The sequence below is a fragment of the Miniopterus natalensis genome, chromosome 14, assembly GCF_054644295.1.
Source record: "Miniopterus natalensis isolate mMinNat1 chromosome 14, mMinNat1.hap1, whole genome shotgun sequence".
NCBI lineage: Eukaryota > Metazoa > Chordata > Mammalia > Chiroptera > Miniopteridae > Miniopterus > Miniopterus natalensis.
Genome location: NC_142094.1, coordinates 24,440,071 through 24,466,300, shown reverse-complemented (window position 1 = coordinate 24,466,300; position 26,230 = coordinate 24,440,071). Strand labels below are relative to the sequence as shown.

Sequence of the window (26,230 nt, the reverse complement as noted above, 5' to 3'; positions counted from 1 at the left end):
GGCTGCTATTATTAAGCTCCATTTTAACTAAATAGGTATTTAGTGTAAGAAAATTCAGAGACTGGTAAAAGAACTGACATCTAAACCTAAGTCTTTCAAATCACATGTTTTTTTCACAAGACTCTGTTACCAAGGAATAATGTTGCCTGAGGTTAATAAATGGCTGCACTACTGTATTTTTAGTTCCTTCTTTTCTGAAAATAAAGGCTGTCTGCTACTTTATGCAGGTTTGGGGGGATATCAACTTGTTTACAAGATGTAGGGAGGACAGTTAGAAGTAGCTGTCAGCCATTGTTCACCCTCACTAATTACCCAAGAGCAGACACTTCGTGGTTTTCTTGGCTTGCAATGATTTCCCCCTTGTATTTCTGGTCTGGGTTCTAGTTTTATCTCTGTTATTAGCACTATGAGTTGGGTAAGTCTTCTACTCTTTCAGTGTCTGTTTTTACATGTATAAAAATGGGATATTGATATTTTTCCAACATAAAATTAAGTAGCATATCAGAAAACAAAGAGTAGGGACTTATAGAAAGAGCACAGAATTATTTTATTCCTTAAATTTATCAAACTTGGTGTTCTGTCTTTGTCTTAGTGATTTTCATATTCTGCACAATGTTATAGCACTACCTACGTTTACCTCAGTGAAACTAAAGGGATAAAAAACTTAATGTTTTGAAAGGATAAGTAAATTAATGTTTTGAAATGATGCTCAAACTCCTCAGAGAAATAAAAATAAAAAAGTATAAATATTCAGAAAGAGCTGAAGAAAATTCCCTGCATATTACAGTATAATCAAAGCTTGTTACACAATTCCCTCTGCAGTGACATACACATAATGTATAGTCTTTTATCTAGAATGGCACAGTCAACATTTAGGTAGTTTCTGAAAGAAGAAAGTCTGTGAACATATATTATTACAAAGAAGGCGAAAGTTTAAAAATATTATTTCTTTACTCTGATGGTGACTATGTATATCTACCGGTAAATTCTGGTTACTTTAATGCTGTAGGAATTTGGAATTTAAAATACAAAATAAATTTTTGGCTTCTGATCCTAAGCTTAATTATGTCTGCCTGAGGCAGTTATAGGATTTTTAATGAGCCCTGATATCCAAATGCTAAACTGTAATAAAGGACAGGTTTAGTGAACATAACAACAATGATGTATTATGGCAGCTGATAGGGAAAAGAAAGGCAGGTTACAGAGTTTTTAGGTAACAGAAATAGAGAAGGCAGGATCATTTCTCCTAAGGGCCATCCCAAAGGATAAATTTAATGTAATAAATAGGCACATAAACAAAAGCGGAAGTAATGAATGCCAGCCTTCTAAACAAAAGGTTGTGGCGGTGTTTGTTTTATTTTGTTTTAACTGATAATACCTTGGGCTCGAAGATTCATATGTTGTCTACTTATGCTAAAATTTTAAACCAGGTCAAAATAGGGATTAAATGATAGCGTTAATTAGGGATTTCTTTGGATGGAGAAGTATAAAGAATTCAGTTCCTCAGGGATTGATATTTATTTAATATCTTTTTTAAATGATCTAGAAAGTAAAAGCTCACATGAGATTTCCAAGTTAAGGAGACATTAAATACTTCTAGCTGATGAAGAAAAATACAGATGGGATTTAAAAAAGAAGACCTTACAAGTCTGTGCAACTGGGTAGAAAAGTAACACATAAGTTTTAACTCTGGCAAGGGAACAAAATATATTTAGGGATTTTAAAGATCAAAAAGTATAAAAATGGAGGGCTCTAAGATATCAGTTAATTAATTCAACCATTCATTCAGCAAATAATGTTTGGCTCCTGCTGCACATCAGACAGTTTGCTAGATGTTAGGAATGCAAAGATAAAAAGCTTAAGGATCAGAGGGGGAAACAAACAAATTTATTTATTTGGGAGTTAAAATAGAGAAATCATGGCATAGAGGAAAGTTCCTCAGCTTGAGGGGATTAAAGAAAATTTATCAGAGGAGATGAATCTTAAACTATAAGTAGGAGTTTTCCCTGTAAACAAAGCACAAAAAGAAAATGAGGAAAGAAAACAGCATGTGTAAAGGCCTGAGGCAGGAGAGCAAGGAGTGTGCAGGCCATGGCAGGTGGCACCACAGCAAGTACAGGCATACCTTGGAGATGCTGCAGTTTGGTTCCAGACCAAAGCAATAAAGCAAATATCACAATAAATTGAGTCACAAAATTTTGGTTTCCCAGTGCACATAAAAGTTGTGTTTACAATACTGTAGTTTATTAAGTTTGAATAGTATTATATCTAATAAAACAATGTATATACATTAACTTAAAAAGTTCTTTATTGCTAAAAAATACTAACCATCATCTGAGCCTTCAGTGAGTGCTAATCTTTTTGCTGTGGAGGGTCTTGCCCTGATGTTGATGGCACTGACTGATCAGGGTGGGTGGTTGTTGACGGCTGGGGTACCCTGACAATTTCTTAAAATAAGAAAACAATGAAGTTTGCTGCATCAATTGACACTTCCTTTCATGAACAATTTCTCTGGAGCATGTGATGCTGTTTGATAGCATTTTACCCAACTTTTCTCAAAATTGGAGTCAGTCCTCTCAGTGTCTGCCATGGATTTATCAACCAAGTTCATGTAATATTCTAAATCCTTTGTTGTCATTTCAGCAATCTTCACAACATCCTCACCAGAAACAGATTCCAATTCAAAGAAACACCTTATTTACTCATCCATAAGAAGTAACTAACTCCTCACCCATTAAAGTTTTATCATGAGATGGCAGCAATTCAGTCATAACTTCAGGCTCCACTTTTAATTCTATTTCTCTTGCTATTCCCACCACATCTGCAGTTAATTCCTCCACTGAAGTCTTGAACCCTCAAAGTTATCCATGAGGGTTGGAATCAACTTCTTCCAAATCAAGTTCTTGATATTTTAATCTCTTCCCATTAATAACAAATATTCTTAATGGCATCTAGAATGGTGAAGCCTTTCCAGAAAATTTTCAACTTACTTTATTCAGATTCATCAGAGGATTCACTATCTATGGCAGTTATAACCTTCCAAAATGTCTATTTCTTAAATAATAAGACTTGAAAGTCAAAATTACTCCTCAATCCACAGGCTGCAGAATGTATGTTGTGTTAGCAAGCATGAAAACAACATTAAATCTCATTGTACATCTCCATCAGAGCTCTTGGGTGACCAGGTGTATTATCAAAGAGCAGTAATAGTTTGAATCTTTTTTTCTAAGCAGTAGATCTCAACAGTGAGCTTAAAATATTCAGGAAACCATATTGTAAACATGTGTTATTATCCAGGATTTGTTGTTCCATTTATGAAGCATAGGTAGAGCAGATTTGGCATCAATTCTTAAGGGCCCTAGGATTTTGGAATGGTAAATGAGCATTGGCTTCAACTTAATGTCACCAACTGCATTAGCCCCTAACAAGAGAGTCAGCCTGTCCTTTGAATCTCTGAAGTCAGGCACTGCCTTCTCCTCTCCAGCTATGAAAATCCTAGGTGGCATCTTCTTCCAATATAAAGCTGTTTTGTCTATACTGATAATCTGTTTTTAGTGTCACCACCTTTATCAATTGCCTTACCTAGATCGTCTGGACAACTTGCTGCAGTTTCTACATCAGCACTTGCTGCTTCACCTGGCACTTCTTTGTTATGGAGGCACCTTTTTTACTTAAACTTCATGAACCAACCTGTCCTAGCTTCAGACTCTTCTTCTGCAGTTTCCTCACCTTCCTCATCCATCATAGAATTGACGAGATTTAGGGCCTTGCTCTGGATTAGGTTTTGGATTAAGGGGTATTGTGGCTGGTTTGATCTTCTATCCAGGCAACTAAAACTTTATGTTATCAAATAAGGCTGCTTTACTTTTAAATTTCCTTCAAGAACTTCTCCTTTACATTTACAACTTGGCTGTTTAGCACAAGAGGCCTAACTTTTGGTGTAATCTCAACTTTCAACATGCCTTCCTCACTAAGTTTAATCATTTCTAGATTTTGATTTAAAGTGAGAGAGGTGTGACTCTTTCTGTGACTTGAACACTTAGAAGCCACTGAAGAGTTATTAATTTACCTAGTTTCAATATTGTTGTGTCTCAGGGAACAGGGAGTTCCCGAGGAGAGGGAGCAAGACTGGGCACAGCCCATCGGTGGAGCAGTTAGAACACACACAACATTTGAGTTCATCAACTTCTATGGGTGTTATTTGTGGTGTCCCCAAACAATTACAATAGTAACATCAAAGATCACTGACCACAAATCTCTATAAGAAATATTATAATGATAAAAAAGTTTTAAATATTGTGAGAATTATCAAAAAGTGACAGACATAAAGTGAGCAAATGCTTTTTTAAAAATTTATCTTTACTTTTGAAAGTATTACAGATGTCCCCTTTTTTCTCCCCCATCAACCTCCCTCCCCCAAGGCCTGTGTCCATGGGTTATGCATATATGCACATAAGTTCTTTGGTTAATTTCTTCCTTTCCCCCCTTCCCTCTGAGATTCGTCAGTCTGTTCTATGCTTCCATGTCTCTGGATCTATTTGAAAAATGGTGCTGATAGACTTGCTTGAAGCAGGGTGGCCTTAGACCTTCAATTGGTAAAAAATGTAGTATCTGTGAAACACAAAAGTGACTCACAATAAAGCAAGGTACACCTGTACAGGGGACCTAAGTAGTAATGGTGATGAATCCAGCTAAAAAAAGTAAGCAGGAGATACCTCACGTGCCCTGCTAAAGAACTATGAGAGCAATAAGCTCAGCTGTGAATTTTCAAAGGTCACTCTAGCAATGACCTTTGAGTAGATTAAAAAGAATGAAACTGCAGTCAGGGAGACCACGCAATAAACAATGGGTACCTGACCGCTGAGCACTATTGCCATGCCGCAGTCAGATAAATCCATGAATATTTCGGAGGTGAAAATAGTAAGACTGACATTTAGATTTGAGGGGAGGGTATTTAGAAGCATCTAGAAAATTGTTTCAGCAGTTGGGTACATAGCAATGCATTCACCAAGATGAGAAGTGCAAAACAAATAATGTGTCTGGATGAGAAAGGTGAAGTGCATTTTGTCATCTGCCAAATGTAAAATGCCAGCATAATATTCAAATGAAATATACTATACATGGATCTAGGATTCAGAGAGTCTGGGCTAGACGTAGAGATCTGTGAATCACCAACCCACAATTGGGGCTAAAGCTAAGTGTGTACAAGTAAGTTACAGGACCTTCACCAAGCTGAATGTTACAGTAAGGAGAAGAATTCGGGAATCAGCATAAATTGTTTCTTGAGGATGTGAACCTGATGATTTTAAGTGCTGGCCTAAAAGGCCAAATTTACATTGTAAATCACCAAGAAGAATATCGAAAAATACTAAACTCTCAAAAATCCAACAAGCAAGCAAAAAACACATGTGCACCCTAGAGTTTAAGACCTGAATTACTGCGAATAATTATTGGCAATATATTTTAAGAGAATTAAAGTGTGTGTGTTTTTAAGCCATTTGGAAAGACAGGATCACTTCTATTAGGGAGTTTAAAATATGGGATCTGTTCCCCTTGGGAAAGGGATATTTATATTGGATTTTTTTATATGATAAAAAAATCTTAAAATCAGGAATGAATTTGACAAGTTGTTAATATACTTCTTGACTGCATGTAGAAACAGAAGATTGAGCAAATAGCTTTTTAGAATTGAGTGAAATAAATTAAAAACATATTCGTTCATATTGCTGTCTCCCTCACTTCATTATAATTCCCTTGAACCGCAAGCACTATAGTTTATTTATATTGTATCCCATTATCTAATATTACGTGGCACATATGAAAAGCTTAATACATTTTTTGAAGAAACAGGTAGACAAATGGTTAGGAAGTAAGAGGAAGTTAAGTTCAGAACAAGAAAAAACTTGGATATTACTCCAGGAAATAAAATCTGTGAAAAAGATACGTAATCTGGAAAGTTTGGACAAAGCTGTGCCTGACAATGCCACAGAAAGCCAAAGAGTAAAATTAAACTATACCTATCTTCACATTAAACGTTAGTGAGACCATTAATACAACTACTTTGGAAAACTGCCAGAGAGTATCTACTTAAGCTGAACTTGTATATATCCCATGATTCTCTCCACTAGGAGAGAATCCACGCATGTGGAAATGTGTCCATATGTCCTTTAACAAACATACGCAGAAGTGTTCATAGAAGCACTCTTCATAATAACCCCAAATCAGAAACAATCCAAAGTAATGAGCATGAACAAAATGCAGCTACACACAACATAAAATATGAAATGAAAAACACCGAACACAAAGAGTATATGTAGTTCGATTCCATCCGTATCCAGTTCTGACTCAAGCAAAACTAATCTATGGTCTTAAAAATCGTAATAGTGGTTACTCTTGAGGGGTGATTGTTAGGGACAGAAATATCAGTCATGCTCTGTCACTGTGACTGTTCTGTTCTGATTAGAGAAAGCACATTCTAACCTGGCTGAGAGTTGTATGTCCTGGGACATGGGAGTTAACCTGGGAATGTGGTCCACTCTCCTTATCTGAGGACTGGCTATCATCACGGAAAGATTGACGACCTTGTTGCCAAAACAGTATGCGCTCCCATTCGGTCGGTCGGTATTATTGGGATAAATGCTCATATACAATTCAACCCTGTCTCGGCTTACTTGGCTCAAGTAATGACAGGCAGCCCAGACCCATACCCAGTCATTGTCCAATTTCAGGATTAGAGACCAGAAAGGGGCATAAGAAATATTTCGGATTCTGGTCATTTGCTATTTCTTGCTCTAGGTGCTGGTTATATGGGTGTATTTAACTTGGAAAATTTCACTGACTGTGCACTTACAAACTGTGCATTTTTCTGAATGTGTCTTATACTTCAATAAAAAAAAAGTTTATATAAAATCAAACAAACAAAAATGTTAGTACAGCCAAGCAAATATTCACAGCTTGTGGCTTCTCATAAAGAACACTGGTATAAATAAGCTGTGGAGCTGCCCTGGGGTCATATTCCCCATGATGTTAAGGAAAAGATGAGAAAATTGGATAAGCAGTCCATTTGCAAGTATCTTCTACCCATTTTAAGGCCTTTCTATTTTAAAAGGGAAATAAAAACATCTAAATGTTTTTAAAAATAAAAATAAGAAAAGAAAGCTCCCCCAGCCTGGCCATTGGAACGGGCGAAGCTAAAGGATTTTCACTGAAACTGGTTCCATGCACCCTTGAACAAACTCTCATTTCAGAGAATCAGAGAAAACGTCCTTCCTAAGCTACATCCCCGCCCAAGTGGAACAGCGCAGCAGATACTCTGCCCAACAAAGCAGAACAACATGCAAATGATGGCGGTTCCCTTCCAGGTGTTTCAAGGAGGTTTATGGAGCTGACAAAACCACTCTGGTAGGGGAAGGAAGGCAGCTGACAACTAGCAGTTTTTGTTTTCTTAAACGAAGTAGATGTACAGCAGAAAAGCCCATGGATACTTTAGTATTTGGACCCCATCCTTGGTTGGCTTCTATCCCCAGTCTTCCCTCTGCCAAGATGCTGCCTGCTAACTGCTTCACTGGCCACTGGGCAGCTTCATGTTCTATCAGAAACAAAATAGTGCAAACACCTGCTAATTGAAATGTTTTTCTCAGCATAAATGAGGAAGAGGAATACTTAGCCTAAACTGAGGGAAACAAGAGGAGACTGTAGAGATAAAAAGAAAGTTTTGAGAGAGAGAAAATATTGAAAAACTACAAGATTTTACAATCAAAACATTATTAAGCAGCTATATCCCTTCCCAAGTGGCAAAGCTCAGCAAGGCCTTTACTGCTTTTCTCCCCTTATTACCCATTTTCCATTTCATATTAATAGCACAAATTCAATACAGGAGAAAATAAAAGAATTATTCAAATTCAAATAGAAAACTGAAATACTATATAATAATAGTATTAAGATATCCCCAAGGTATGAATTCTGGCCATTGATATATAACTTGGTAGGTGAAATACATCAAAGTGAATATTAATAACTCCAAGGAAACCTCCTAGGAAAACACTATTACTTAATTCTAATGCAGACTACCATGTCAGTCAAGAAAATGTATCTATAAAGCTTAGAAATGCACTAAGTTCATTTTCTATCTATCTGAAGCTAATACAACATGTGTTACATCAGTCTATTATCTACACTGAATTTATATCTGAAGTCGTCTATCATCTGACTAAAGTAAAAGGAATATATAGAAAAATAATGAGCTACTTCAGCAAGATCCAGGTGCTGTACTTCATGCTTCCCTCCCATTTATGTGCATATTTCATCACTCAATCTAACAAAATTCAAATACCCATAAATCAGAAAACTTTTTCTCTAAAGTATAGGTTAATTAACACCTATGTGAGTTACACTGGATTCCTTTTTAAATTTTATTATTGTTTAAAATATTACAGATGTCCCTTTTTCTCCCCAATGACCCGTTCCACCCCGTTCCTTCCCCCTCCCCAGTCCCTCTCCCCACCATTGTCCATGTCCTTGGGTTGTGTACATTGGATTTTAACACCTAGTCAAAAAAAATCAATAAATATCACTATCCTTACAATGTCTTCCTTTTTAAGCTTCTGTGACTCACTTGTGAGAAAAGGACCACCCTTATATTCCCCAGCAAAAAGCAAGACCTTCAGCAGAAGGCAGGTAAAAATGTCCCATATTCAACACGTTCTTCAGAAAGCAAAATTAGTACATTAATCAAAAGTCAGATCCATCTGATTGAGGAAAAGAGAAATAAGTTAGATTAATAATCCTGTTAAGTTTTAAGTATTCTGAGATATTAACAAGTATTTGTACAGTAGAATTGAACCAAGAGCTGTGAAAAAATACAAACACAAAGAAAATAAGCATCCCCTTTGATGTCCTCTGCTCTCTGGAAATTGTTAAGTAGTAATGTGCTAAAATAAATAAAATGGGCTATAATTAGTGAATAAATCAGAATTATTCAAGGAATTATAAGGAAAAGCATGGGGAGGCTAAGAAATGCTTCACAGAAAGGCAGATGAGCATTTTGAAATGCACCAGATAAAAGAGAGCCCCAAAAAGCTGACATAAAAGACTCTCTAATAGGCATCCCAAATGTAACGTATCAAAACCTGAGCACCTGGTAGTGCCCCCTAACCTGCTACTCCCAAAGCCTTCACCAGTTCATAAATGGCAACTCTTCCAGTTGTCCAGGCCAAAATCCTTGTCGTCATCCTTTCCTTCTCTTTCTCTCAAATTTCACATCTAGTCTGTCAGCAATTCCTATCACTTTTATCTTCATTTATCCCAGAATTTGACCTCTAACAAGTTATAGTGTCACCACTTTGCTCAAACCATCCTACAAATCTCTCTGACCTCATCCCTGCTGCTCTCTTTGCTCACTGTGGTCCAGGCCCATGGACCTCCTTGCTGTTGCTCTAAAAAGCCAGGCATGTCCCTACCTTAGGCCATCACACTGCTGGCACACCTTTATAGATTCATCACTGGCTCATCCTCTCACTTCCTTTGAGTCTTGACTCAAAAATGAACTTTTCAGTGAGGGCTCCTCTTGTCCCCCTATCTGAAAGTTCAACCAACAATTCCACTTTCAATATGCCATATCTCCTATCCCTGCTTTCTTTTCTTCTTACTGTATCACTAATATACTTTATATTATAGTTATCTATCATGTTTGTTTTCTGTCTTCTCCAATGGAATATAAACTCCATGAGGACAGATTAAAGGTACTTGATAAGTATCTATTTAATGCATGAATGTACATCAAGACAAATTAAAAAATTTATAATTAACAATTTGAAACATCTTGATCACACATACAAAAACTTACTGATCACATATGGGGGTAAAATACTAGAAAAGTGTCTAGTCATACCTGAGAAAATAGCACAAAACTTCCTGTTCCTTTTTATCTCTCATTCCAGAGACAGATCTTAGAATGAGTTCACCTATATACGTTAGGACTCACTTATGAGTTTGACTTAGGTCATATTTCATGCTTACAAGAATGCATATAGAAAGGTTCAGAACCCAAAATATAATGGCTATAGTTGAAGAGTCAACTGTGTGTGTCTACCTATTGTAAGGTAAGTTGTATTTAAAACCCAGATCTGTAATTAACAAAGATTTCGCCTTACTCAAGAATTACATACAGAGCATGGAACATCCATGTGCAGAGTATTTACTGTTTAGATTTTGACAATTTAAATTCTCAAGTCCGTAGGAATGGCTACAATCCACCCTGGTACATAAAATAAATTAGCATTCTTGCACTCTAGAGAAAAGTATGTGTTTAGCACCAAATGGAATCAGCAGATGACTAAATACTCCCTTTTTTTTTTGTCCTGTTTCTATCATAAATACAACAGATGCAAGATGCTGGAATGCAGAAAACTCCCAGAAGGTTGGTGTTTTCCTCTAATGCGGAAATAAACCATTCAAAAACTCATTCCATATTTGCATACCAGAGTCAACAAGAATCCCTTCATTTCTTTATTGTCATCAAGATGACTTAATGACTATATCGCAAAGGCCTGTAGAGTCCAAATGAAGCATAAGGCTACCTTTGATGTTAAATATCACTAAATATCTTATAAATTTATAGCAATGGTCATTCCAATCCAAAATAAATGATTGCCACGTAAGTGATTTAGAATTACTACAGTTCACAGTAAACCCTAAATCATCACTACCCAAATTCATGGGACGTTAAAAGGCAGGAGACACATCTTTCTAAAAGATCAGTTAATGTGATAGGACTATTTCTACATTATGTATGAAAAAAATCTTACTAAGAAGACCTAGTTCTCTTCAATATCACTTCTTTTAAAAGCATAACACACAAGAAAAATGACAGTATATTACCCTTGGCCTAATTATTCAGCTATGTTCCTCAAGACTCTCTAGCTCCGATTACCCCATTACTCCGATGTGAGCTTAACTTTCATTCCTATTTTTATTCACTGTTGGGTTTGTAAGAAATGCATACTCAGAGACATTCAATTTCAGTCAAAAAGGACAAAAATTTTCTTCAACCTGACAAAGGGAATTTATAAAAAATCCACAGCTAAGATCCAACTTAATGATGAAAGACTAAAGGCTTTCTCCCTATGATCAGGAATATGACATGATTGTCGTCTTTCACTTTTGTTCAATGCTGTACTAGAAGTTCTAGTCAGATAATTTAAGGAAGAAAAATAAATAAAGGCATCCAGATTGGGAAGAAAGAAGTAAAACTATATTTGAAAATAACATGACCTAGGATACAGAAAATCCTAAGAAATTCACCCAAACAAATATGATTAGAGCTAATAAACAAGATCAGTAAGGTTGTAGGATGCATATCAACATGCAAAAATCAATTGTATATCTATACACTTGCAGTGAGTGATCTGAAAATAAAATTAAATTAAAGTAACAATTCTACTTATAACAGCATCAAAAATAAAATAATAATAAATTTAACAAATGTAGCACAAGATTTCTACACTAAAAAAACATAATTAAAAGAAATTTTAAAAGACTTAAATAAGTGAAATGACTTTCCATGTTATGGACTAGAAGATTTAATACTGTTATGGTGACAATGTTCCCCAAAATTGGACTACAATTCAGTATAATTCCTATCAAAATGCCAGCTGTGTTTTTTACAGAGATTGACAAGGTAAACTCAAAACTCATGTGCAAATAGTTTAACCAAAACAATTTTTAAAAGGAACAAAGTTGGAGGACTCACAATTTCCATTTCAAAACTTACTAAAAATCTACAAGAAAGTATGTTAGTGGCATAAGGACAGACATATAGATCAATGGAATAGAATTGAAGGTCCAAAATTAAACCATTAAATTTACAGTCAGTTGATTTTTAACAAGGGCACCAAGACAACTTAATGGAGAATGAATAATCTTTTCAATAAATTTTGCTAGGACAGGTGGATATTTATATGCAAAAGAAGAAAGCTGGACCCCTACCTCATACCATATGCAAAAATTAAATTGAAATGGATCACATATCTTACTCTAAGAGCTAAAACTATAAAACTCTTAAAAGAAAATACAGGAATAAATCCTTAAAATCTTGGGTTAGACAGTGGTTTTTTAGGTATGACAGCAAAAGCACAAACAATAAAAGAAAAAATATATATATTGGACTTCATCAAAATTTTTTGCATTAAAGGGTACGATTAGGAAAGTAAAAAAGAGACACAGAGAATGGTAGAAAACTTTCGGAAATCATATATGTGGTAAGGGTTTTGCATCTAAAATATATAAAGAACTATAAAAAATCAATAGTAAAAAGATAACCCAATTAAAAAGTGGGAAAGGATATGAATAGGCATTCCTCCAAAGAAGATATACAGATGGCCAACAAGCACATGAAAGGTGTTCAACATCATTAGCCATCAGGAAAATGCAAATAAAACCATAATGAGATACCACTTCACCCCCACTAAGATGGCTATGATCAAAAAGAGACAATAACAAGGGTTGGCAAGGATTTGAAATAAAAACAGAACTTTCACACATTTCTGGTAGAAGTGTAAAATGCTGCAGCCACTTTGGAAAACAGTCTGGCAGTTCCTCAAAATGTTAGTCATAGAGTTACCATATGGCCCAGCAATTCCTCTCCTCAGTACGTACTCAAGAAAAATGAAAATATATGTCCACATAAAAACTGATACCTGAATGTTCACAGGAGCATTATTCATGATAGCCAAAAATTATAAACAACCCCAACATCCATCAACTGATGAATGAACAAATAAATTGGAGTATATCTACATCATGAAATATTGTCAATAAAAAGGAACAAAGTACTGATACATGCTACAATATGGATGAATCTTGAAAAGTTATGCTAAGTCAAGAAGTCACAAAAGACAACACTGTCTGATTTCATTTATAGGAAATGTCCCACATAGGCAGTTCTAAAGAGATGGAAAATAGATTAGTGGTTCCTTGGGCAGGGGAGTGAGGAGAACAAACAGCTACTAATGGGTACAGGGTTCCTTTTGGAAGTAATGAAAATGTTCTAAAATTAGATTTATTAATCATTGCACAACTCTGTAACTATACTAAAAACTACTGAATTGTACACTTTAAATTGTACATATTTAATAATCCTACTTTAATGCCACTCTTGTATTCAAAGTCCATTATAGAGCTTTTGATAGCGTCAGCAGAGTTTAACATTTTTCTGCTATGAAGTAAATTTGGAGAAAATGCAATCAGTGTCCAACAGCAAAATCATTTAGAATTTAGGGTGTTACCCTGTCTTCAACAGCTTCAAATTGACAGGTCTATGCAATTGACTATATCTTTTTTATTTCAAATTCTTTGACAAGCTCTTTCAACTAAAACAATCATCAAAATAAAAATTTCCTGAAATTTAAATGGAAAATAAATACTGAATCAAGAAGGTGAGATGTTCACAAAGAAACTCACACAGAGCAGCACCATCATGGTATTCCATGTCTGAATTTTTTTTAAGTTGTGGTGCCCATCTTTCTGTGTGCTTATGGGATCTAAGCCTATACCTGACTGCTCTCAGGCATGTCAACTACAACTCAAGTTGCCATCAATTGCTTCATTAAAAATAGTAGGCTACTGGTGTTGAAATAATGCCTAATAGTATATGACTTCCTCTGATAAAAGTAAGTAGAAAATTAATATTCTACTAGTTGCTACATGGTGAATTAAATCAAGCATCCAAAAATTGATGAACACAAAATCTTTAAGGAAACAGACGTTTAATTGTTTAGCATAGCTGAGTATAGATGGAAAAAATGTGGTAACACATAAAACACTATACTATACTATCACAAAAAATGGTTTAAATGTTTAAAAAGCAGATTTTCAAATCATGTTATTCTCTGCACATCATACAGCTACCTTCAACCAACAATTGTTGGTCATTAATCTTTTTAGTTTTAACCATATGCAAGTGGAGCAATGGTGTGCAAGTTTCCAACGAAGATTTAAGCAATGCTGACTACAATTTATCCATTTATTCATCATTTACTGAAAATCCATGATGTGTCAGGCACTGTGTGAAGAGTTAAAAATAGACTCATGATTCCTACATGAGGGAGTACACACTGCATGAAAGGCAATATTTTAAATGTTTTTATTCTATAAGCTGTGCTTTCACCCCAAATCTCAGAAAATTCTCATTTCCTTAAAAAGAGTGTGATCTAACATTTTGGGTCTACAGTCTACTCTAACCTCAAGAACTCTTCCAGCAGTATCAGTTCAGTGCTATTTTTGGTTTTGTAAGTTACTTTTTCTTCTCAAAGTGTCCTGTCCTTGATTTTTTTTTTTATTGCTTTTCTTTCTGAACTGAAAATAGAAAGTGAGTTAAAAAGTATAAAATGTGGTAAAAAAAATTAAAATAACAAAAAATTATTTTTAACCTACGAAAAACATTTCTAACTCCACCGCTCTTTACACTATGAGATAGCCTTTTATAAAATTTAGAGGAATCCCCAAAACATTACTCTTTTAAGGAAATGAATAAATTATTCTAAAATATGCTATAGAAAAAAAATATGCCATATTCAATTATAAGACCAATGCAACTACTCCTGAAATGTATCTGTATGTCTCGTTTACTATATATGTAGATAAATGATTAATGCTTAAATGGACACACTTCATTTGAAAGTATTAAGATTCCTTGGAAAGGCAATAAAAAATAAATAAATAGTTGAACATTATAGTATGTGAATTATATGGTAAGTGAATTTAACCACTAATAAGGTGGTTAAAAATAAAGACAAAGACGTGCACATTGATTACATCAGCAGAAAGAGGAATAAAGGGGCACCGTGTCATAATCAGCAGGTCTCAGACTTGAAGTACGCTAACACTTTGGAAACTCGGGACCAGTGAGGAAAAAGAGAAAGTCACAATCAAGGGAGATAAGGTTTGGATAACTGCTGGCCTAAAGCACCTAAATAGGCTCGATCAACAGAAAATAATCTCAGTATAAATTACAAATAGAGTATTTTCTAGAATATGCAAGCAGATGGCCAAGTCCCAACAACACAGAATTCCAGATTAGGAGGGAGGGAGGCAGTGTTCATTCCAGCACATATGGAAGCAGTGTTCAGCATTAGGAAATTGATCCATTTTCCACAACATCCTTACTAGTGGCCTGAATGTTTGAGGTACAGAATCAAACCCCGGGAGAAAGGATGGTAGTTATTATGTGAAAAATTAGAAGCTCACCTACTGTCTGAGGTTTCCAGACCAAATATGGAGAAAGACAAGAAAAATCTGAAGAGGTAGTAGAGCTACAAGGGGTTGATCTACAGTCTGAATATTCCAAAGACTATGATTTGGAGGAAGAGTGAGAATGACAATATGCATCCCCTCTTATGCTCACTCTCTTTCTCTGTATCTCTAACAATTAGGTGAAGTCTTGGGAAAGGCAAACATCTGCAAGGGAGGCCATCAAGAGATTTAGCTCTTGGAGTAGGGAATGCAGACTCATAGGACATAGCTGGGAATGCCAATACCATAGGAGACAATAGCTGTTTCTTGTGGTTTTTTCTCTAACAGAGTAATACCAAGAAAAATTACAAGTGAAAACAATAATGATTGATGATGATGACAACGATGGAGATGGAGAGGAACCTTGACTGGCAGAACAAAGCAAAAAGAATCCTGGTCCTATGGCTGGGCCAACACAGGAGGGCTAGAAAGTGATGCAGTTTGAGGCCACTCGAACATCTGTGGCTCGTTCCTCACTGGCCAGTCAGACTCAGGGGCCAGCACCCCAGGACTGAACCACAGGAGACATGCACTGAGTGTCTGCTACGTAGGCAACAAGGTTCCAGGTGCATTGTCCTCCCTCTGCTTTATGCAGAGAGAGGGTTTCCTTATTTAAGCAATACTGTCTTCTTTCTTATCAATTTTTTTTATAGTACTGGCAGAAAAAGTTCAATTCATAAAGGAAATGTCCCAAAGCGGCCCCCAAGATTCAGTTTAGGTTTAGTTCAAGATACACAATGGCTTGTAAATTAGTGAGACACACTAACAGGTTGCAGGATCTAAGAAAAACCACTCAGATAGGAAAGAGGAAGGGAAAAGAGGGAGGGCCAGGAGGGAGGGTGAATAAAAACAAACATGTATTAAGCTTTTCCTGTATGGAGCCAGTGCTTTCCCTTCCCTGTGAAGTAAGAATCCTTATCAACATTCTTATAAATAAGAACACAAAGGTTATAACTCATCCAAAGTCAGAGGACTGCTACAATATTTGGCTTGCTGATCTAAATCCACGTTCTGAGCACAATGCAATGCTACATCTATTAACACACTTCTCAAATTCATTTTTCTAACTTATTACACAAGATGTCTGAATTTTGAAGTGTCACTCTAAAATAACAAGTTGTGTGCAGCAATTCCTATAGTACAAACCTACAACAATTCCTGAAATCTATCACAACTCTAAATTCTCTAATTATCTCTTAAACAAAAAGTATACGGAGGAAAAAATATACAACCTAAAATCCCAACAATAGGCTGTGCTTCTTCTAGGTATATTATATGAGCAGATGGATTAATGACTCTACATGCAGTGATTGCTATGTGTCAGTACTGCTATACACAACCTAAAAATGTATACACACATAAAAATGTATAAAAATGTAAATAATTATAAAGGCAAGTTTTATTAAAATACATTTCATTTTCAAAATGTAATAGAATCGGTTGTTAACGTATGTATACATTTGGGGGGGACACCCTGTATATTAAATGTTTTAATTCCAATAACCTATGAAACATATTATTATCCCCATTTTATAGATAATGTTAAGCAACTGACTGAAGTAAAAAAAAAAAAAAAAAAGCTGGAAAGTGGTGAAGGTGAGATTTAAACCAAAATATTCTGGCTCCAGAGCCCAGTTGTTTAACCACTAGGCTGCTAGACCTTCCAATGGGAACTAAAAACATCCAAGTAGAGGTTCACAGTGTTTTAATTTTCCATTCACTTTCTCATTTAGTCCCATTATATTGTGCTCATTACATGGATTAATAAATTAAGGAAGAAAATGGTTTGTTCAATGTCATACAGCTGTCAAGTGGCAGAAAACAGATCTAATTTTTGCAATACACCAATTGTGCTTAGTGAATTCTTACCACTAAAAACAAGCATCAGAGAAATAATAATAAATGTTATAAAGATATTATATAGTTATTAATGACATAATAGATAAGAGAGATGATGATGATGAGAATAGCAGCAAGAAAACTGAGGTTTCTCTTCTTTGAAATTCCCATACATTATTAAATTTCATTCTCTTCTCTATCACCAAACTGGGTGAGATTACAATGAGACCTTTGAAGCTGAGAGATTTAAGCCACTTAATTAAACCACTATGAAAAACATCATTTGCAACCGCCTTTCCTGTGCTTTGCTCTCTTTCTTTCATTTGGCATAAATTAATTTTCTCTGACAGCATTGATCGTTCACTGAACTGGGAACTCTGCTCTTGATACTGGAGAAGCAATGCCTTACGCTTCTGTCTGAATTGTTTACTTAACCACCTCATTGCCTCCTTTGCATCCACTTTAACAGCTAAAAATATTAGAGCATTGAGTTTATTTTTATTATTAAATTAACAATAAATACAGACCATAAAGCCCAGCCAGGTGTGGCTCAGCAGTTCAGCATCACGACCTAGGATCCAGGCGATCGGGGTTTGATTCCGGTCAGGGCACATGTCCGGGCTGTGGGCTCGATCCCCAGTCGGGGGCGTGCAGGAGGCAGCCGATCAATGACTCTCTCATCACTGATGTTTCTGTCTCTCTCCCTCTCCTTTCCCCTCTCTGAAATTAATAAAGATATATATATATATATATTTTTTTTTAAAAAGATCATAAAAAAACACGTTGCTTTATATCTCTTTTTGGAAAAAGTAATGGACACCAACGTTCCATCATTACTGGATATTTACATGAAACATCTAGTAGTGGATGTTTGGTCCTTTGGATGAAGGATCACCCAATAACGACAACAGTATTTTTCCCAAAAAATCTTTTTATCCCTACATTTGATTAAATGACATAGATGGGATGCTTGAGTAATTTTCTTAGGGTTAATTATCTACGAATTTAACACTGCTTTGAAAACTTTCCAAGTGATGTTAGGCATTTATTTCCCACTGGTTAAAGAAACAGAACACAATATAAAATATTTAGCTTTAAGATCATTTAAGATGGAATAAGGGAGGTAACAAGGTAATACAAGGAGGAAAACAGCAAAACTTCAACATCATGGACACTAAAAATACCTAATGGTGTCTTTTTTAACGAAACTCAGAACAAAATCAACTTAAACATTTATGAGTTAAAAGGTTCAGTTAAATAAAATATATTTAAATGACAAAATGCAAAATCTATTAGTGTCTTCCTTCAAATTAAAAAAAAAAAGCATCCTTGATAAATATTTTATGCTTACATAAGCACTTGCTTACTTATGAGTCAGACACTTAACCAGTTTCCAGTTGTGAACATATTTATAATTTTAGAATTCTGATAACAATAAATAATTTTATAACTATAAAACAATATCAAACAATAGTTATCGAAATAGTTTCTTGATCATCATGGGATGCTTACGAATCTGGACTTTTTAAGTGTGTAAGTGATCATAGCATAGATATAATTATGAGCCTGTTGTTTTAAGAACAAGCAGGTTCCTAGGGAGTTAAAGACGGGGGTTGTGGTTTTACATCTCAAAAAGAAATCCAAATAATCAAGTGTATAAAGGCTCCTAGAGTGCAATGTTGAAAGCACAAATTTCAGATCAAACTAGAGAAGGCAAAAGCTAATGTTCTCATTGCCACATTAATTCTCCCACATTGTACCTGGGCAGTGTTCTTCCTCTAATTATGTTCTTACATGAATGCCTTATTACATATAATGTGGGAAATGTTACAGTGAGATATCCTGTGTCTCTTGGCTTGTGTTTGTTTTATATTTATAACCTTAATGTTTCACTGAGTGAGATTTTATAAGGACACTCCAGTCCATTGGTTCTGATCCACCAAACAAAAGTGCCAAGTTCTCTTAAACAGTGGGTGGACTAGTTTTTCATGTATGGCTTTTTCCCCCCTCATAATTCTGTCATTTAATCATTCATTTAATCCTTTTACTCATGCATTTTTTGTCTTGTTTTGTTTTTCTGTTTTAACACTATATGGGTAAGGAAAACTGAATTTTATTTTAGTTAAAAGCAATAATGAACAAATAATATTACAGAGAATGTAAAGTAGAATATAGAATTAAGATTTCTGTACGTATATCTGAGAGCTTTCCTGAAAGAGAACAAGAAGTGTTCAGGTATGACCTTCAGGACCTGAAAAATAATAACCATTTGGACTCTACTTATATCAGCATCACAAAGTTTAACAAAACTGACTCGGATGTCCAAGAATTCATGAAGTTGTTCATTTCCTTAATTTGTTAACTGCCTGCTGTGTGTCAGACATTCCTCCAGGCACCTAAGATACAGATATTAACAAGGATAAGGCCCTTCCCTGGTTCCCTCTACAAAAGCAATTCCTCTTCAAAAATCTGGGTTTCGCCCTGCTGGTGTGGCTCAGCGGTTGAGCATCAACTTATGAACCAGGAGGTCATGGTTCGATTCCCGGTCAGGGCACATGCCAGGGTTGCGAGCTCAATCCCCAGTAGGGGGCGTGCAAGAGGCAACCGATCAATGACTCTCTCATCACTGATGTTTCTCTCTCTCTCCCTCTCCCTTCCTCTCTCTGAAATCAATTATATGTGAGTACGTGTGTATGTGTGTGTGTGTGTGTGTATATATACATATATATACACATATATGTGTGTGTGTGTGTGTGTGTGTGTGTGTGTGTGTGTGTGTGTGTGTGAAATAACAACATTTAGGATCTTACTGAGCACTTCCTATGAGCCAAGCACCCTTGGAAGCATATTTTTCATAGTATCCAAATTCTCTTAAAGTAACCACACATAGTTATCCAAAAGTAAATACCTAGCAATCTTTCATGGCATTTTGTTTAGCCTGGAAATTTTTTAATGTTTAAATAATATCCAGTTTATTATATCTCTTTCCATGAAAATTGAGGCCCTGATGTTGAATGGATCTTAAAAATCAGTCACTTTCTCAGTAGAAAAACACTTAAGCATTCATCACATCAATATGTAATTTAAATATGCTTTCTCTTAGGCCAAGTACTGTTTTAAGATTAGAGGTGTTCAAGTAGTCTCTTAAGAATATACTCCAGCCCGGCCGGGCATGGCTCAGCGGTTCAGCGTTGACCTAGGATCCAGGCGATCGGGGTTCGATTCCCGGTCAGGGCACATGCCCGGGTTGTAGGCTCGATCAATGACTCTCATCATTGATGTTTCTATCTCTCTCTCTCCCTCTCCTTTCCTCTCTCTGAAATCAATAAAGATATATTTAGAAAAAAGAAAAAAAAAGAATATACTCTAAAACATACTTACAAATGTTCACATTTTTTAAGCTTTTAGCTATGCCCTACTACTATAACCCAAGTTCCCATTCTAAGGACCTAAATATCCCAGAGTGAAACCTAAGATAGTCAGTCTTAGTGTCTCTTGGTTGTCTTTCCATGTTTTTATCCATAAAGATTTGTGACATGTCTTTAAACCTTCTTTACCAGCCTTAGGACTCAAACATAAATCTAAAAATTCAAATTTCAACCTTGACCCTGAATTTGTATTATGCATTCAAATAAAAATTAAAAAAGCATTTAGAATGCAAAGATCTGCATATAATCTTGGCTCACTTTCTTCTCAGCAAGTCAACAAGACTTTGAGCAAGTCATTTAGTCTGGAGGTTTGGGTCACTTTACAAAGAATGAGCAATCCTTATCAGAAGGGGGGTTTGAAAAGATTATAATAAGACAATATACATGTGTCAGTATAAAGTATATAGTGTGTGTGTATATGTATGCGTATATATATATATGTGTGTGTATATATATATATACACACACATATATATATAGTTGAGATTACTGCCTACTCCCTACTTCATTACTATTTTTACACCACTTTATGTTCTAACTTCCTTGCCTCTAATTCCCATGACATTCCATGTTTTTGCCTAACAGATGTATTCTCAGTTTCTCAGCCACAGGATGTTGGTTACCTTGCTCTCTAATTTTACCTGTTTCCTATGATTATTCAAGTGGAGTAGCTTTACAAGTAGCATAGACATAGAGTGTGCTTGGAATGTTGTTGGGAAGACCACCTTTCCAAATGCACCCTCTTCACTGTTCTGCCTACTGTATGCAGTTTCACCATTATAAATCCATTACTTTGGATTAAAGTATAATCTCTTTGGTGGTCTTTTATTAGATGCCAGTGCTCCTAAAGGAATAATTAATCAAGCAACATGTACTTGCTAAGCATATTTTATATACATTGGCACTGTGCCAAGTAACAAATGAACCCAATAAGTTCATTTGCTAAATAAGAGGCATTATCTGGAAGGAGTCCAGCCATGGAGGTGCATCTCACTGAGGATGATGATGAAAAGGGAAAAGGTGGGCAGGGAATGATGGTCCTAAGGAATGATGGCCCAAGATGAGAGGGGACACCACATTTGGATGAGGGTCTAGAGCAGCCGGAGAGCAGAACAGAAACCCTCAGTATGAACAGAACTCAAAACACATCATGGTATTTGCTGTTTCTTTATAATTAGCTTTCCCTTTGTAAGTAGTCTTAATGGAGAAATTTGTCAACAAATGTAAAATACTTTCTCCGCAAAATAATTTTAGAGACTAACTTAAACACAGAAAAGATGGTGGCTGTGATTCAAAAACTGGCCAGAAAGTTCCCTCCCCCTCCAAAATATCTCTCACATCCAGAGCCTAGAATTTTATTCTTAATCTGTTAGATTAAGAAATGCCCTCCCCATAATGTCATCTTTGAAATTCAAACACTGTAGGTATGGATAACATCAAATCACAACATGTTATGTGACTGCCACTGATAAATCAATTTCTTTGTTTGACAAAAGAAATTTAAAGTGTAAAATGCTCTGATATAGAAAAGGGTCAGTGATCATTCATACGGTCAGCCTGCCTTCAGTCAGTGTGAGGAGTTTTTAAAAAGCAGAGGGCTCCCCATGCTCCAAGATTTGCCTAGAGCCACCCAGACAACCCTGATTATGTATACAAACACAGTTCACATTGGCAAGCAGATGTGTTAAAATGATGAGATTACAGAATTCACATAGAAGGTATTCAAAAGCTTCCCAAACTTAATGCTAGGCCAAGCTTTAAAATCAAGAGGGATAGAAATGTTAAGAACATGCCTGCAATTTGACTGAGTTCAAGTAGTTGAAAGGTCTTAGAATTAACCATGAAACTTGAAAAATATCTGCATAATCTTCGAAAAAAGCATTTGAAAAACTGTATGTCAGAAATATCAACACTGTGGGTGCCAAGAGGGAGGCATTTTGCAATGACTAACAAATTAAGGCATCTTAATGTGAAGACTGATTACATAATGCAAAATAAGGTGGAGAAGGGAGAAGACTGAGGTAGGCTTTCCCATTAGTTCTGGCTTAGAACCACACTGCATAACATCACCAGAATTATGAATCTAAAAGCATCTTAAAAAATCCATGGGTGTTCCCTGAACCAGATCATTTTTATAGCTTAATGAGGCTGTCATTTCAAATGCCTAACTATTCAAAATATTTTTTTTCTCCATTCAGTATAAAGTTTCAAAACTACAGTACTCAGTAAGTTCAGCAAGGGGTAGTTGGAATAGAAAAGTAATTTAGAAAAGAGAAATCAGAGGAAAATGCCTCATTTTCCATGATGCTGCCTCTAGTTCATGGTGTGTTTTTTCCTTTACAGAAGCAGCTACACAGAGTTCTACTATTTGAATACAATGTCCATGTTTTCAAAAAGCAACTAAGAGTTAACATTAATGTAGCACTTACTGTGTATCAGGCACTAAGAGTTTTACATATATTACATCACTTCAGTGTACTACCCAATACATTTTAATGGTATAGTGTAATATTATTTGTACCTAACAGATAAAGAAACAAAAGTAATGTTGTAACTATTTGTCAAAAGCTCTAGAATTGAGTTAAGGACAAGAAATCAAAGTACAAATCACTAATCCCAATGCAGATGAACAATCATCTTAAGCTTTTTTAACATTAAAAATAAACAGAAAAAGAGAAAGGGAGAAGAAAAAGGCAATGATTATTGTTACAAATCACATGTAATAGAATAAACACTGTATTGGCATTTAAGAAATTTAATACCCATGATAAAAAACAGGAGACCTTACCCAACCTATTTTACTGTATTATAAAAATTGCTACATATGCAGTATTTAAAGGGGTGATTTTCTTGGTCTTTCTATAACTATTTTCAAAAATTGTAAAGCAGAACATTTACTCAAATTGAAGATCAACAGGCTCTGCAGGTGACTGGAGATAATAATACAGATTTTGAGAAGATAGTAAAGTTTATCACTAGTGAACCTGAGATTCCCTAGCTTACATTAGTTGGAAATAGGACCTACCTCGGGACAGATAATAGATTGCAAGGATGTTTTACAAAGGAAATCTAGAATATAAAATGCCGACAAGATCTATAAATGTCAGAGAAGTCTGTCTACATCTCCACAAATCACAAAAACCATACCATGTTAAAAAAATAAACACCCCACACTCCCACTGTGGTTTTACAAGACTGCCTATAGAGCTTTAAGGGGGGGGGGGGGGGGAATGTTCCTATCAGAATATAAAGCCTAAAGTGATTTAAAACTTGTCAGAAAAATATTATTACACAAAAGCAGAGATAATGTCAAAAACGATCATGCAAAATAACACAAAGAGGTGAAAAATAGGACTGATAATCAGCAAGGCAAGCATCACAGTCAATTACTGCTCATTCTGAAATGACAGATTCCTGGGTTCATTAAATCAGTCTTTGATGGGAAACCATATAAACAGAAAGAACTCTGCAAGTTCAAGTAATTAACATCTTATGTGCTTGCTTAAATTATTTGTGGGACAAAGAAGAGAAAGCCTGATGCCACGACACAGTGCTTAGCGAAAACTAAGTCAGTACAGGCGAGCAGGGCCAGAGGGTAAGCAGCTCTAAGTGATATAACAAGCAGTGCCAGAGATTTATTCAAACTCCTCGGTGATCACCGCAAGGCCATGTCACCCTCCTTTGGCAAATGCACTCTTGCTTCAGCCCTCTGCTTCATCACCTCCCAGAGGCCCAAAACAAGTCTAGTTTAAACCTGATGGAACTGCAGTGATCTCAGACCTAGTACTATTGTGATCTGGTATCTTTTTATTACAGCATCATAAACACCACTCTCAACAACTTTCCTGGATGTCTCAGCACTGTTCTGAGAGAAAAAAGTCAGAGGTGGAGAAAAGGCTACTAACACATTGATTTGTGGCATGGAAAACAGTGTACGATCATTTTCTTTCGGTATTCAAGTCCAAGGGGTATATTAGCAAGTGCAGATAGTTGCTTTCATTCTTTATAAGCACCTATTCACAAAAAAGGGAAAATGCATCCCTCTTCAAGGGCAGATTTAGAGCGGTACCAAAGGCCCTCAGTCTTCCAGCCTCCCTGCTTCCTCTTGGTAAGGACATTGTTCATAGCTCCTCTCTCACTGCCAGGGAAAGGATACGCAAACTAAAAAAGAAGCACCAGATGTGAAAGTCTAGAAAATGCCAACCGATTCACACCCCAGGCTCTGAGGATTTACACACACTTCCACGGTTGGCAGGGCTGAGAGGAATGGGAATTTGGCTGCCACTGGGAACTAGCCAATCGGAGCAGAAAAGGGCATCTACCCCAGGGAAGGACTTCGGCTCCAGTAAGCGAGGCAATGCTGATGAGATGAAGTTTACATTTAAGTCACAAAGCTCCTGGGACTGGATCCTAATACCAGAAGTGTCAGACAACAAAGCCATTTGGTAATGTCAGCTTTTCTACTGCTGTGTGTGTATCTGTGATAGAAAGCAGAGAGACAGCTCCGCTGATGACGGGGGGACAACAGTGTGGTGATTGTAGGGGCGGTTGGAAGAGTGCACAGAGGGGGAAAATGTGATGGAAAAAAATAAAATAAATTTTAAAAATTAAAAAAAAAATAAAAGATAGTAAAAAAAAAAAAAATATATAAACATTCAAACGGGGATCAAACAGAAGCTCTTACTTTACCAAATTTTTTACTTGAGTAATGTGAAAAATTAATAATTGCTACAGTTTATTGAGGACTTACTGTGGGTCAGGGGCTTTACATATTCTGTCTCACTTAGTATACTTGATTTAGATAGGTCCATTTTCAGGAGGAGGAATGCAGCTGAGAGAGGGTCAACTGCAAACCCAAAGTTGTGCTGCTAAAAGGAGCAGAAGTAGGATTCGGACTAAATAAAGCCTGGCTGACTCTAAGGCCTTGTTCTTCGTGTGCTGAGCCCTCTGCAAAGTTAGCTATTAAATTTTTATAAAGCTATGATAATAACTCTTAAAGACTTACTATGTTCCAGTTACATTATCTCACTAGATCCTCTGAACAACTATATGAGGTACTATTGTACCTGTTTTATAGCTAGGAAACTGAGACACAAAGAGGCTAAGTAGCATGGCCTCTTAGATAGGGGGAGAAACATGATTCAGATCCAAGTCACTGCTCCCAAAGCCACGGTGTGTTCCAAATTCATAATAGCTGTGGATTCGAAATACTCATGAAATGACTGCTCTTTGGGGACTTCCTCCACTTTGCAAATTTTAGATTTTCATATGTCTGACTTAATCTTTTGTGTGTTTGTTTTCTTCTACCATCTCCTCATTGTAGAAATTAGAACTGCCGAGATTCATAAAATTTTGCAAATAGCAGTTTACCACCTGATAAACTGACCCATGAAGGACAAAAAAATATGTTATTAGCACAGTCCTGGCCGGTGGCTCAGCTGTCAAGAGTACACCAAGGTTGCAGGTTCAGTCCCCGGTCAGGGCACATACAAGAATCAACCAATGAGTGCACGAATAAATGCAACAACAAATCAATCTCTCTCTCTCTCTCTCTCTCTCTCTCTCTCTCTCTCTCTCTCTCTATCCCCCTCTCTCTCTCCCCCTCCCTTCCTCTTCTCTCTCTAAAATCAATAAAAACAAACAAAAAAGCACAATTTACATCCCAAATTATCCAC

The 26,230-nt window shown here is 36.1% G+C and overlaps 1 protein-coding gene across 1 annotated transcript in view; it reads right to left on the bottom strand.

Annotated features, from left to right (window-relative positions):
• Positions 1-26,230, bottom strand: part of LOC107526073 (catenin alpha-3) — a 285,926-nt gene that overhangs the window by 32,146 nt on the left and 227,550 nt on the right. The window lies entirely within an intron of this gene.